The sequence below is a fragment of the Callorhinchus milii genome, unplaced genomic scaffold (genome assembly GCF_018977255.1).
Source record: "Callorhinchus milii isolate IMCB2004 unplaced genomic scaffold, IMCB_Cmil_1.0 Scaffold121, whole genome shotgun sequence".
NCBI classification, from domain to species: domain Eukaryota; kingdom Metazoa; phylum Chordata; class Chondrichthyes; order Chimaeriformes; family Callorhinchidae; genus Callorhinchus; species Callorhinchus milii.
The window spans coordinates 12,002-24,002 of NW_024704862.1; positions in this window are offsets into that span (position 1 = coordinate 12,002).

Below are 12,001 nucleotides of genomic sequence, written 5' to 3' on the forward strand. Positions count from 1 at the left end.
GGTGTACCATTGGGTTGGGGTGCAATCGGAGTTTGCCAGATATTTTGTTTTTATATGCAGTCCAGAAGCGAGATCAGATAATTACAGTAATTATTACCACGCTACATGTACAAGTGACTATTATATATGCACAATTAATTGATCTTCGTAAACAACAGTCACTTGGTCTGCGTTTTCCTTTCCCATTACTTAATTGTTGCCTTCACACAACCTTTACAGTGTCCTTAACATTCTATTTAGGTATACAAAATCTGCATTCAGGTTTTTCCGTTAAGAGTATGCATGTTTATAGCTCATAAAAGTGTATTGGAGTCAATTAATCCAAACCAGATTGTGGTTTGTATAGCAGTAATATTGCAGTCTATTGCACCATTTGAATTGAACAATCGCGTAATTATTTATTTGCACAGCAAGTTTATTACAGTCTGGCGGAACATTATCAATGTCTCTGGGTAATTCCGAGTAAAAGCAGCTTTGCAAATTGACTACATGTTATTTTAGCAAGCGCATGGAAGAACACTATAGGGTTATATATTTTTCACAATATTGAGTAGACTGTAAGAAATCCAAATTATTTTTGGCATGTGTGCTCATTATCTGAAATACCAAATGGGAACTTCTGTAGAATTGACATAGATTGTTGAGATACATTTATGTGGATGTTATCAATCTGCAACTGTGAAAAAACCCACTAGAGAATTATGCTGTCAATAGTATAAAAGATGATTTAAGCAAACCATAAAGTCTACTTTTTCGACAACTGTGTTTCTGTATCATAATACGGAAACTAAAAAAGAAATGTAAAAGAACTTCCTCGACGGTGGCTAGAGGCTCCAAGAGTTTGATGCACTGACCTCGTTTGAGTATGAGACCAGGACCTTCATAATCGTCAGTGGCTACAGTTGAAACGAGGTTCGTCCTTTGTTCTGATAGTATTTCTAGGCACTGTACAATAGGAGATCCCTTCATTCAGTCAGCTCTGTCACATACTGTATCAGCATGATTGGACATAATTTTTTTCATAAAAGGTGTACATCCATATCATATTTCGGATGAGGAATTTGACAACCAAATGGACAACATTGACCCAATTTCGAATTGGGAGTAATAGATGCGTGAGGAATTGTCTAAGTACAAAAAATATGGTGCATCTTTGATATGGATAAGCTTCATAATATAGGCACATTGACTCCGCAACTTAGTAATTATCTATACTTATGTATCATTAAGTAGCATAATATACATATATAGTATTTGCATATCCGTATGTAACAATACACATGTATATTTAAATAATCAAGTACAGATTTTCAAAGCACTCCCAACTACTTTATACACCTGCATGTGCACATACTCTGCTGTGTTTTCTAGGCGTGTTTCTCTGACAGATATATCCAGATGATTGGTGAACTTGTACTTTACTTTTCCATTTTCATCTTGGCCCCAACTTTGCAACCTTTTTAATGAAGTTATCTTAACATTTAACATGTAGGCTTTCGCGACCAATATTATTAATAGGAAAGGTTTTTGGGTTAGATTGCGTAAATATAAATGTGTCATAACCCTCCACCACCCGACATAGCCAGTAAGGTTTGGTTCATAGTGATGACGTCATCTCACTCTATTTAAGACCGGAAGCAGGTTAATTGCTTCATTATTCTGGCAAATCGCTCATGATGCTGGATGCAATTACCAGTGAAAACGTCGTGTTCAAATTGTAAATGTAACTAATTGACGCATTGCTTACGTGACAAATCTTACTGGCTGTGCCGGGTGGTGGAGGGTTACGACACATTTGTAAGGAGAATACGGAGTGATGTAGGGACAGTACGGCCATGGTTACTAATTATCGTAAAGGGAACAGACAGGGTCATGTTAGGGTAATGTGGGGCCTAAGTGGTTGCTAATATTGATTGATGGGACAAGCATTGACAGGGTTACGTGAGGAGAAGCACGGGACCCAACGGGCATAAATGGTAATAAGGGCAGAGTGAGACAGGGCCAGGTGCGGTGAGCGAGAGTTCTGGAATAGGGGCGTGGCCGGGTCGTGAGAGGTATAAGAGCCGGTTCGTACCGGATCTGGGGGCTGTTGCTGTGGGGAATCATTGTCGCCGTCGTCCCCTTGGAACGGATCGTTCTCATTATCCTGGAGTAGGCGTCGTGTAGTCTTGAAGGGCTGGAGATACGTTGTCTCAGAATAGAGTTCTCTAAATTACCCAAGTGTATATCGTCACTCTTGGTTACTTGTTAAGTTGTCAGTGGACTTTATTCATAATAAATATATCAAAGAGCAAGATGGTGTCTCTGAGAGCTACATTACACATTTATGCTCACGTAATCTAACCCAAAAACTTTACTATGAATTATTATAACATGTCTGTTATTATAATAACAATGTTGTCGGTAAACCAGAGATGGTTAAGGTCTTCTCCAATTTATATTTTACACCTCTGTTTCTCCAATCCATTTTTCAGAAGAAAAAAATGTCTCATGTCGCTGTGAATAATAACGTTGGTGTGTCACCTTGTCTAACTCCCCTTTAAATATGTATTTCGGTACTTTTTACATGTGTAGTGGTGTTATTTCACATGGACAACTTCTTCTTTTTCTCCTGTGTCACTTTATTTGTACAGAACTCTTTGCGTTCAACACCACGTATCTCTGTCGCAACTCTTCCTCTTTTTCTGCTCGTCCGCCATGCTCCGCTCACTCTCTATTGGTCACTAGCCTGCGATGTTGCACTCTGCTAGCTCCTCCACTGCTAGCCTCTTACTATACACTCTGCTAGCTTCTCTACCACTAGCCTCTACTATACACTCTGCTAGCTTCTCTACTGCTAGCCTGTCTCACACTCACACTTAGGATTCCGCTAGCCTCTCTACTGCTAGCCTATCTATCATCACTCCTCCAATCTTGCCCTTGCATCCAGCGGGGGATCAGCCAACACAGCTGGAGAGGACGAGGTGTGGAGAGCAGGGTCCCAGACTTCTCTTGACTTCTCCCTTGTCTTCACCCCAACCAACTCAGCTTCCGTTTCCCCGCACATCTGCTTATATCCTCTCGCTCATTAATTGCCCTCAGAAGGCCCTCATTAAACCGGCATCATCCCGACGCCTCCCGCACATGTTCTCCCCCCTTATCGCCACTATCACTTGCCTCCATGGCGCCTACTCCGCGTCTGCATTTGCAGTCAGCCAATCACTGCTATGCATCTTAATTGGTCACCCCTTTCTGGTTGCTGTCTCTCTGCACCTGTTCGCCCTGGCGTGACCTCACTGTCTGCAGCTCACACATGCCTGCACACTGTTTTCAAACCCCCGTGCGCGTTACTCCACTACACATGTAATCTCAGTGTAGCTGTTCCATTTTAGTGAATGTTTTTGCTATATCATACCTATAAATGTCATTGTTTGTCTGTGTATCTGTGTGTGGTCGAAACTTGCAAAGGATTTGACTCACAAACCGTGGGGTTTATGTAAAAAAAAGTAGCCAGGTACCATGCCATAATCCCCATGCTGAATCGGCGCTATTCCAATTTCACGTCCGTCACCTATAAAGTAGTTTAATTAGAGATTTAGTGCTGTTTTTGGTTATTATTTATTAGCTAGCAAGTGGTCGACCCTATCAACTCACACGCATTCGTTTGGTGGGGGGAGGGCCCCTACCAAGTCACACGCGTTCGGTGGGGGTGAGGGGGGAATTCTCTTTCGTGTGGACACCGCAAGGTAACACACATAGATTTACAGCTCCCTTAAAACATTTATTTAAATGACTGTTTACTCATTACAAATTGCTTTTATAGATTACATTTAATGACAGGGATTAAGCAATGTTTTACCCTAAGTAACACGATTTTTCTCCCCGACTACCACTATCTTTGCTCTAGCGACCACGTCTTTATGTGAGGCCATGACACTTATGCACACGTTTTCTCTTTGAAAATAGGCACATTTCTAAATATCACTGTCCTGCTCACAATAAAACATGTTTAGGGGAAGAAAAGCCTTTTTCTGTACTCTTGAGGCATAAGCAGCCACACAATATCACTTACTGCACAGGGGCAAACCAATAAATATACTCAATTACGTCTTAATTTTATCATATTGTAGTGACTGTGAATGTTACTGTGTGGTGCCGGGCCTGCGAGGCCACGGCGGGTATTATGTTGTCGTATGTGTAGCCGGGTTACTAGGCGTAGTACCAGCCCTAGCGGGTCTTGGGTGAACGCTGGTTAGCACGAGGCCACCATGTACAGTGTGCGGTGCGGGCCCCGGTGAGGGAGCGAGAGCGAGTGTCAGCCAGCCAGGGTTACGTTAGGGAATGATACTCTGGTTGACCTGCCGACACGTGACCGGATGATATTGGAGGGGGACCACCGGTGGACAGGGGCCGCTGGGTGGTCACGTGGTATAGAGGAGATCTCGGGAGCCTTCGGGAAAGAGCTCGAGAGATCTAGAAGGTGGGCGGTGCGAGAGGCGGAGCCAGCCCCAGCCCGGCCGATATAACGGGGTTCTATGAGGGGCCCGGGGTTCTTCTTCTTTTGGTGAGAGAAGATCCATGTTGGGTTGAAGAAGCCTCTAGCCACGCGGTCCGGGACCCAGCTCGTGGTCCGGACTGGGATAGCGGGACCGTGTCTAGTTCTGCCGTAGCGTGGTTAGATGGGCGTTCAACACCGAGTGTATTTACATTATGTTGTGTTGGTGTTAATGTAATAAAGGTGTTGCTTCCAAGATAATGTCTGCGACTCAGTTGGACTCACTACAATATTTACACTTGCCCCCTCAGTAGGGGGTTGAGCAGTAATGTTATGTCAATAACTCTTAATTGGTGCGCATCTGGTCATTATTACAGGTAGGTTAGGTTCATTTTGTATTCGTTACCTACATAGAAAACTACTATTTACAAACTTATTTAGTCTATACTCTCTGGTTATTTTGATAAAGTCACGTAAATAGAAAAAATAATTAAAGAACATGACGTTTCGGTCGCAACACAAGCGTCTGTCATCAGGTGAGAAAGAATGATCTGCTGTTGTGGCTTTATATAGGCAAGGGAGGAGGTGGAGGGGTTTTGTAGAGTCGTGTCGGCAGGAGTTCACGGGGAGAGAGGGGGAGGGTTTGTGGTGTGCAGGGATGGGTGGGGGCTGGAGAAATTAGCATGTCAATGAGCTTGAATTAGTAAACGAAAGCAGCACGGGTGGGTGAGTGAAAATCACAGCAGTTAAAACTTGACGTGGTTTATCACGTCCTTCCAATGATTGAGCTTTTGTGGCTGTAGGAGTTCACGGGGAGAGGGGGGAGGGTTTGTGTAAGTCCATGTGTGTGTAAGCCCATGTGTATGTCAGTCTATGTGTGTGTGAGTCGCTGTGTGTGTGTACGTCAATATGCCTGCATGTAAGTGGATGTGTGTGTGGCTCTATGTGCGTGTGTGAGTCGATGTGCGTGTAAGTCTTTGTGTGTGCGTGGGTCCATGTGTGTGTGTAAGTCCATGTGTGTGTAAGTCCATATGTGTGTGCATGTATGTCGATGTGTGTGTGTGAGAGAGTCTATGTGTGTGTGTGTGTTTTTTGCCCGGGCAACGCCCGGTACTTCCCGCTAGTAAGTATATATTTTACCACCGTTGCCGACCACAACCAAAGGGACAAAGCATCAAACCGCCATTTTTTCATTTAGGCATTGGTGTGACAAAGCTTGGGTGACTACATCAATTTCCAAAATGTTGAATACTTTTCATAGTCGACAAAAGTGAGTCACACTGGCATTTGAAATTAAATTGTCTTCCCACAATCGGACTGATAGTGTGTGTGTTTGTGGTCAAATGTAGAACATTCTTTGCTCATGTGGTTTGTTGTCCTCTCCATCAATTGACTTTTCGGTTTTTATTTGTTCCATAAAACATGTGCTAACACTTAACAATGTGCTCTTAAAGCATACTAATGAACTCTAAAGCATATCAATGTGCCTAAAGAAGAACGTGTTTAAGTACTGCATATTACCTGCTACGACATACGGGTCAGAAACATGGACATTGTTAGTGAAAATGGAACAAAAAAGTATACAGAAAAGCATGCATGATTCAAATTTAATCGACAGAAAGAGGAACAGATGTAATATAGAACATACACACGTTAAAGACATTTCTAAACTCCTAAGAAATGACGGGTTAGACAGAGCAGGTCGCGAGAAGGGATGGTGGCCGGTGGTCAGGACTAACACTAGAATGGCAGCTAAGGGAGGAAACGCACCAAGTGGGCCTTCAACGCTAAGATGGAGCAACGAAATTGATTCGTGCGCAGCTGCTAATTTAATTTAGCATTGAAGAATCGCGAGAGGGAGAAAGAGGGAGTGATGGCTTGGAGAGGCCTTTATCCAGTTGTATATTCAGTTTGGATATTGATGATAGCAACAACAAGCTCTGGTATATTAAGGATGATGCAAATACTTTCATTTTTAGAATAATATCTTTTTATGATGTTACATATGTAGTAGGTTCAACTGAGTCGCAGACGTACTCGTTGGAGGCAACACATGTATTAATACCAACACACGGGGTAACTTCCCCTTAATAAGATAACAACCTATGGTGGTGACCACCAGGCTAACTACACTAATTACACCGTAACTAGCTACAATGGACGGGACCACAGCTTGGGTCCAGGTCCACGTGTTGGAGACTCTTTAGGACGTAGAACATAGACGAAGGTTTCCTCAGGATGAACAACAGCAGCCGGTCTCTCTTGGGACCCGGCTTATATCCTCTGCGGTGTGGCTGGCTCGGCCCTTGGCCATGACCACCTTCTAGAATCCTCGAGCAGGATCTCGACCCTAACAAGTGATCACCCCTAGCCCCCACATGGGGCCCCTGTGTAGACGTAACCAGTCAAGTGTCGTCTGGGGTCAACCAGAGTGCCACGGCTCTTAGTAACCCCATTTTTGTGGCTGGCACTCTCACACCCTATCCTATAGGGGCCGGCACTGCACGCAGAACGTGGTGCCATCCAGCACTGTCAATCGGCGCTCACCGAGCCTCTCTAGGGCTGGTACTGCACCCACATCCTAGTGGCGTCTGCGATGTCAATACACCACACGCCGTGCCTCTCTAGGGCCAGAATTACACAGTGACATCCCGCGATGTCACTACAAATATATGAATTAAAAATATGTTGTGACTAGTTTGCAAGTCAACCACAATTCGTATACAGCTTTATCAGCTGGAATTATTAAGTGATGTATTCATTCGAAGCGTATTATTAAATAATACATATTACAATTCCTTATAGGAGAAACACGTACTAATTGCCTGATTACTAACGTAGTATATAATAACAATACCCCCCCTCCGCCACATCTGATTTCTGCACCTGATTGGGTATAGTGATCAGATTCAGTTATTAAATAATACACATTACAACTAATGACTAATCTACAAGTGATTACTAATCATAACAATTAACTGATTACTAATCTGTTATAAAATTACAATACCCCCCCCCCTCCACCACCTATGATTTCTGCACCTGATTGGGTATAGTGATTGGGTTCAGTTATTAAATAATACACATTACAACTAAATACTAATCTACAACTGATTACTAATCATAACATTTAACTGATTACTAATCTATTATATAATTACAATACCCCCCCTCTCCGCCTCTGATCTCTGCACCTGATTTGATTAAATTATGACGTCACCCTGCTAGTCTATTTAAGACTTGGAGCAGGTGGAGGGCTTCACTATTCTGACAAATTGCACGATGATGCTGGATGTAATTACCAGTGAAACGTCGTACTCAAAGTTTTTTTATGTTGTGGATTCACTCTTCAACACACCGGTGGGCTAAAGTAGTGAGCTATTTTTCTTTTGTCAACGTGACACATTTTTACTGATTGGCCGTGTCGGGTGGTGGAGGGTTGCGACACATTTATAAATAACGCAATCTAACCCAAACACCTTTATTATGATCCATTCATTTTCAGTTGTGAATAAATCCAAATGATTCACTGGAAAATAACTTTAAATTAACAAATCATTATTACCCAATATATCACTGCAGTAATGGCCACTAGGGACATGCATGCACAAGCTGGGTTTAATGCAAATGCAGGGAAAAACTTGGCTTGACAGATACATTTCCTTACTCATTTGTTACATGATTTTCTTTTTCAAAATGACTTCTACGCGGCCTGGAATAAATGTGGTACATTGTAATGGTGAGATTTTGCTAAAATTGACATTTTATTATTTTGGCATCATTTGTATTTAACTGTAGTCATAGGTCACAAGCAAAAATGGCTGTGACTTAGAGTGTTCTTAACACAGAACTGTAAATGCCCCAAATATTTAAATTCCACAACATAATCCCTCTGGTCTTATGCTGGAATTTTTTTAAAATACATATTAACATGTAGCGTACATCCAAATAATTTAGCTTCTTTCTCATTAAATTTTAAACCTATTATTCATTTTCAGCTTGAATTGCATTGTCTAAACCTCACAGGTGTCCTCTACATCCTAAGAACGGTACTACAATAATACATTTCCATCTCTGTGTGCCTCGGACTCACAATGCATAATGCATGTTACAATATTGTATTGCAAAGGTGTGATAACACATTGACTTACTCCCTCTTTTAAAGGGGTTAAAATGCAATGCACAATGATTTTACGGGTCATTAAACAGCTGCACATATTGGTTGTGAATTCCTGTGACCGCAAAGTCGTGATGGAAGATGTCATTAGGACCTTTTACATGATTGAGACAAAGATGTCACCACATTTTCTTCAGGCAATGTTTTTTTGTTATTTCACATGGCTGTTGGAGCATTGAAAAGACATGAAGACAGGACATGAGGTATAGTTAATTTGACATCATTTATTGTCTGAATATTTTGAACAATAAAGTGTCATATTTTTTACAAGCTTGAAATTTATTGCCAAAATGGAACTATTCAATTAATCTAATCTCCGTGAACAATGTGCAACACATTAAAATGCTCCTCATAGGTCAAACAAAGTGGCATTTTTAAATACTCCATGAGACGTTTCCATAGGCACTGCAGTAAGCATGTAGAAAAGGATGTATTATTGAAATATATATTCACTCTGTATGTGCAATAAAACCGGACCTCTGTACAAAGAGAACCATTTAAAATGCGTTTCTTATAGCTTTGGTTGCCAATTGTTCATTATTTTCCACGTTTCGGGTTTTGTTTTCTAATCTCTGATCCTTATAAACTGCATAATAAACAGAAAATGCAATAACTATAAACATACAATCAACATCCTTAAATTCACATGCAGTAAGGCAACGTTATTGCATTTTTGGATTGGTGAAGACGTTTCCACAAAGTGTCAACTGAAGTTTTGAAATTATAACCTTTAAAAAGTGTTGTCATGTAAATGCACCTTCTGTTTTAAGACCAAACACTTAAGTAATATAACGGGGGGGGGGGGGGGGGTTAAAAATCTATAATAATGCACTGTTGGAAACGTGCTGCTTATTTACCGTGTGTAACAATTTAACATCAAATCAGCCCCAATTGCCAGTCATTGCTGTCAAATTTAAAGAGCCCCGTAATTATTCAAATAAAGATAGCCTAAGTGACTTTGAACAGTGAGACAGGTGGGTGGTTAATTAGTAATGAGCAGCACCTGCTAAATCGCAGCGCTCAACACACCATGATTGAAGAGGCCACATAAGTTTGTCCTTTTATGTGTTCCACTGCCCTGCAAAGATGTTCGCGAGTGGGGCCAATGAAAATATCGAAAAATGCATACAATTGTACCGTCTCAAATACATGGCTCATCATGGCTTCACCCCCCCCCTCCTCACCATATGTCCCTGTGCACCAGTAATCTCAATCAGGTAAATTAAGTCAGAATTCATCATTGAAATTTTCCATTATGATGAAGTATTAGGGCATGCGGAGCTGTGAGCTGCATGTGCATTTCATTAAGTGTGCTTATTAATTGTAAAAAATGTTTTATCCTTTTTCTAACTTAACCACACTTTGCATTCAAACGTTATTGTTCATAATTTTTTATGCAGAACTTCAAAATTGTACTGAGATGTATAGAATTTGTGTTTGTAAAGCGGTAAGTATCCACAAGGATAATTTCAACATTTCTCTTGGAAGAGACACCCAGAAGAAATCCGTGTTAAAATTGTCACAGTATAGCACATGTATAGCATATTTATGGATTACAATACGGTATATTAAGATGATAAACAATACATACTCAGGCAGACAATGAGCAGCTGAAGCATACAATATGCAAAACACCCTTTTTTCTCGAACAAAACACTCCAATGCATTCAGAAATTAACAATCCTAAGCTCCCTTTTTAAGTCACGGAGGGACACCTTCACTTACAAGGCCATGCATACAAAGTCTGGCACATTTGTGTCATTTTAAATGCAATAACATCACGAGCTCCTATATTGTCGATGTGTTGTCACACAAAGGAAACACATTATATGCGGAAAGCTCTCAAAGGAGGCCTGTACTCACTCATTCCATTGCTTTCAAACATTCTATTGCCTTTGAAGTCAGTCCCATTACCATTCCAGCCAAGGCATTCCCACACAGAGTACAGTATTCCCCTTACTGGCGCATATGCCGTACAATTGCGCATCACGGCAGTGTTTAAATTGTTTTCCCAGACATTGATTGGCTACGCTTGTGATGAATCATATGGTGGGATATAAAGGGATAGAAATAGCTGTAATCTAATAGGAATTAAGCGGAGGCAGTAGTTGGAATGTGTCAGCAGGGAACTAAATGTAATGGCGACCTCACGCCGTTTTCATATTACCTTCACAGTTGATGATAAAATCATTATGGGGGTCAGGGACGTCCATTCATCTTAATGATGTTGACGGTAACACATGATTCACACTGCACCACACTGTGCACACAAGCCAAGCACTCTCGTCGAGGCCAATGCACTTGCAGACACCACGAGTCGACATCAGGAGGAATTTCCCGCCGTGAAGGATAGCGGATATTTTGTAATGGCTGATAAAACAGCAAACACAATTATTCTGAGAATTATTACGTCGCAAATGGTGCTTTTAATTATCAAAATTGCTTTACATTTCCATCCTGGTACAGAGGATGGATCTTAAATCAGTTTGAAGATTTCCTGAAAGTTTGGTGAACATTTTTAAACGTATTTCACACCAACTGTATACAATTTGAAATCACGTAACAGCCACTACGGACACATTCATATGAACCAGTATATATGCAACCTGAAGAATAAATGCTATTGTCCTGCACATTCAATAACCTATAATTAGTCTATGTGAAATGCAAGCCCATAGTGGATAGTGCCACTATGGCAAACTGATTTGGAATGTCAACCACATTGCTCATGAGATTTGTCAAGATTCATTTCAGTGAATTGAGTTCCAATAATTTCCTTCTCGGCTGGAAACTAAACCAGGTCTCTGAGGGGGAGATTCAGAACTCTGACACAGGAGTCTGGCCTCATGAGTAACCCGGATACCCAACATCCTCTTAATTTAGCCTGTGACAGTAATAGCTTCCATCCTGGCCCCATCTCCCCTTTTCACATCCATGTCCCCAACCACCTACTCCCCACTGGTTCTTAATGTTCCCATTAGTTATCTTTTCTGGCCAGTGCTTCTTCATGTTGATGCCACAAATCACTTTAAGCACCCTCACATCTCAAACCTCCAGCCTGTCATCAATGCTGTTACAAATTCCCACTGCCTTAAGTAGAAAAATATCTAAAGGGAAATTAAATAAAAACATACAAATGCAATATTTGTTTTGGTACACACAATTTTTATTGTACACACGTAAAACATTTGGTATATTGTACCACCTCGGAAAATACAATTTTAGCTTTTTTTATAATAATGTGAATCATTTTTGACAGGGTTGAAGAACAAACTGAACCATCCCGTTTGCTCACATAGCCCTTCCATAATGTATTAGTTCTATTTACTGAAAGCTTTGCCGCATGTTTG